The sequence below is a fragment of the Micromesistius poutassou genome, assembly GCF_964030765.1.
Source record: "Micromesistius poutassou genome assembly, chromosome: 21".
NCBI classification, from domain to species: Eukaryota; Metazoa; Chordata; class Actinopteri; order Gadiformes; family Gadidae; genus Micromesistius; species Micromesistius poutassou.
The window spans coordinates 12,925,986-12,930,093 of record NC_140291.1 but is presented as its reverse complement, the minus strand read 5'-3'; positions in this window follow the sequence as shown (position 1 = coordinate 12,930,093).

Genomic DNA, 4,108 nt, shown 5'->3' with positions numbered 1-4,108 from the left:
GAGTTCTCCTTGGTCTTTGGAGAACAGGGTTGGGAGGGGTGCTTTAACGTTTGGGACTGGAACTGCCATCGACAGCCCAACATGCAGAACTGGCTCGCCTTGAGCTGTGGTAACCCCAGTCCTCCTCCAACTGTTTAAAGATCACATCTCTGTTGCAATAGAGAGCAGGTCCAGACCGGGTCCAGCCCAGGTCCAGACCGGGTCCAGACCGGGTCCAGACCGGGTCCAGACTGGTTCCATCCCGGGGCCAGACCGGGTCCATCCCGGGGCCAGACCGGGTCCAGCCTGGGGCCAGACTGGTTCCAGCCTGGGGCCAGACCGGGTCCAGCAAAGAGAGAAGCCAGGCAGGTCAGCTGCTTTTGATGCATGTAGGTTGGGTTGAGTTGGATTTGGGTTAAAGCTTTCTTTAGATTGTGTTTTATTTTATTTATTCTGATGAGTTATTGGATGAGATCAGGCTTGTTCTGATTAAAGATTTGACTTCACAAATGGTCCAGAACACAACAGCAGTATACATCATTATGTATAGCAGTCTGGTGGTTTGGCTGGTTGAATGTCCACAGCCCAGCTGCAGGCGCCCCTGATGCAAGATGCAAAACAGGCTGCGATGGAATCCTTTGGGGCAGTAGCGCCCTTCACTATATGTCAGATAAAAAGGCTCGTCTTTGCCACTGACAGGCTCAGATGATGTTCATTAAGAAAATTATCCCTACAGAAAAATTCAACTTGGTACTTTCAGGTGTGTTTGTTATTGATTCTTGGGGAGCTCACTCTTGCGCGATACTGGACCAATTTCAAAAAATGATGTAAGCATTAGACATTTGGACCCTGAATGATTGGAAATAAGGGTCCAGCTGAAATGATCCAGAAGGTTTCCTTTAATGACCTGTATCAGAAATCCCTGTAAATCATCTTCTAACAGTTCACTTTCTTCTGGGTAATGGCGGGTCACTTTCGGTGGGGTGCAACGATAGGGTCATGTGATCATCATGGATGAAGCGGCAGTAAGTTATTCCCTGGGTTTGATTTGACTGCCAGGATGAAAGAGGGAGGGAGAGAAATAGGGGGAGAGAGGGGGCCTGTTCGAGTTTTCTCTCAGATTACTTTGCTCAATGACAGACTATGGTCACATTAACCTGGAACAACACTGCCCTCTAGCGGTGCAAGTATTAAAACAAGCCTATAATTATATGATAGGTCTATCAAAAACATAAAAACACTGGATGTTTTGCACAATTCGTTTTTCAGGGCCTGTGAGGGACCGGCGTGGTCACCCCACGTATCTGGGATATGGCCAACCAGATTCAGAGAGTGTGGGCAAAAATGAGGGCAATTGTCTCAGGGCAAAAAAAAAATGAAGCTTTATTTTCTTCAAAAACATTCACAAAAATAAAGCAAATTTCCAAAAGAAAAGAAAATGACTGCATAAATCAGCAAGCATAAGCTAGATAGCATAACATATCTTTACCAAAACCTACCACTCTCGCACTGCCCTCCCATCAAGCCAGCACCACCTTCCGCCTCCAGACACCAAATGAGGCAGTCCTTAAATAGGGAAATGCATTGGACCAATCAAGGCCGTATGGGCCATACCACTAGTTGGGGGAACATTCTGTAGCTAAAGCTACCAATTCTACCTAACTGACCAGAAAGTACATTGTGTGAATACAAAATAAACATGACACTAAATAAACAATCACCAAATATATACATACCCACACCTTGTGCACAATCTATAGATATTTACAAAACAGCTGTTTATATCAACACCCCCTGGGCTATTCCCTGATGGCATGATCCTGAGATTTCATTACCACACTGCCCCCTACCGTGGCGGAAGTCCAATTTCACACCATCCCAATTATAATATATATACACAATATAATAGTAATAATAATAATAATAATAATAATAATAATAACAATAATAATAATAATAATAATAACAATAGTTTCTCTTATGTGAGACTGTGAGAAGGGGGAGGGTTTCACCTTCTCACAGGGCCATTCAAACGTGATCTTACAACTAAAAATTGGTTTATTTTGTAATTTATTTTATTGTACTTTTATTTTATTTATTGATATATATTTGTAAGTTATATTGTCACAAGTGTGCAGCCTTATCCAGCCTTTATACCCCACCAAGTGCAACACCAACTATGGAACGAATTGCTTTGATTTTTGGAGTTAATCTAAATAATTATTCAGTTCATATTCACATATCACACACACACACACACACACACACACACACACACACACACACACACACACACACACACACACACACACACACACACACACACACACACACACACACACACACATACACACACACATACACACACACGCGGTAAACAAGCGGTAGTGACTCTAGGTCATTAATCAAGTGGTTGCTAGTTCTATTCTCTCCTCAGTCTGATTTATTTTTGCTCTTTTAGTCAAACTTATTGACGCAATCGACCTCTTTCATTTTAACATTTTAGTACGATTTAGTAGGCCTACTAAATCATACTAAAATGTACTAAAATCATAAATCATATGATTTATGATTTTATTTGGATCCCCATGAGCTGATGCAGAAGACATCAGCGACTCTTCCTGGGGTCCACACACAACATATAATAAGATAAGAATTCAACATACAAGACAGGAAAAGAACGGATAACTAAACCATCAGCACGCAAAACAAACAACAACAAACAAAACAAGAAAACAAACAACCAAAAAAAAAGACAAAAAGGAAAAAGAATAGATGAGTAAATAAAAGTAAAATTTAGTAATACATACTAAGTACTATGATAATTATACGACGTAATGACGGGCGGCGACGCCTGGCTTGTGTCGGCTGGCTGGCTGCGACGACAGCCATGGCTGGCTGCTGGCTGCGGCTGGCTGACCGACTAGGTCGTGACCATAAAAGTGTCGCGACCCTTTTGGCGGCAAATGACTGACGACTGACAAGCTGACCTAGTCGGTCAGCCTGCCAGAGCCAGCAGCCAGCCGCAGCCAGGGCCCAGTGGCCAGCAGCCAGCCATGGCTGTCGTCGCAGCCCGTCATTACGTCGTATAATTATCATACTATCGTACTAAATCATACTAAAATGTTAAAATGAAAGAGGTCGATTGCGTCAATAAGTTTGACTAAAAGAGCAAAAATAAGTGACTGAGGAGAGAATACAACTAGCAACCACTTGATTACTGACCTAGAGTCACTACCGCTTGTACCACTGGGACATTTATTTACCATTTATTTGGCATCTTCTGAACTTATATGGAACTATATTATGACTGAGAACTTTGTACATAATGTATCTTATTAGGCTTATGACATTTAACAAAACAAATAGGCTATATATAATATCTAAAATACATTATTTGAATACGCCGCAAATGACAACTAATAGATTTTATTGAGACTGATAAAGCAACGATTACATCATTTTAAATTGTACTTCAATAGAAAATTATTAAAATAATATTAGCAATAAAGAGTTGTAGGTAGCTTTCGCCAGAGATCATGGCTTTCTGGTACTTCAACTGTGCAAAAAACGTTAATAACATGCAAATTGACTGATTAACGACCAGAGACTTTGAGCGACCACGCCAGCCAGCGACCACAGCGACCACAAGCAGCCAGACGAGCGACCAACACAGCGACCAATGCGACCTACGCCATGACGCACGCCGTTGGTCATTCCCGGAGCTCGGCCCTACTGTCAGAATGGATGTTTACGCAGTCGTACTCGTTATCGTTAATCACACTCAGGTTGAGTTGAACTAGCCTACTCCTCCACAAAGTTCAGTTTCAATTCAATTCAATTCAAAAAAGCTTTATTGGCATGAGAAACAAACATTTACATTGCCAAAGCGGGTGATCAATAGTCAAAATATGAAACGCTAAATACAAAATATACATAGGCTACATATCAGATATTACACTTTTAAATACTCAATATATAAAAAGCATAATGTGGGATATTGTAAAAATTCCGATATCTCCTATAAACAAATCAATTAAAGATACACTCTAAATACAGTATTTACAATATGGCGGACGTGTGGGTTTCCTTTCCAACGTATGGGGACCATGCGCTGATGTAATGGCGG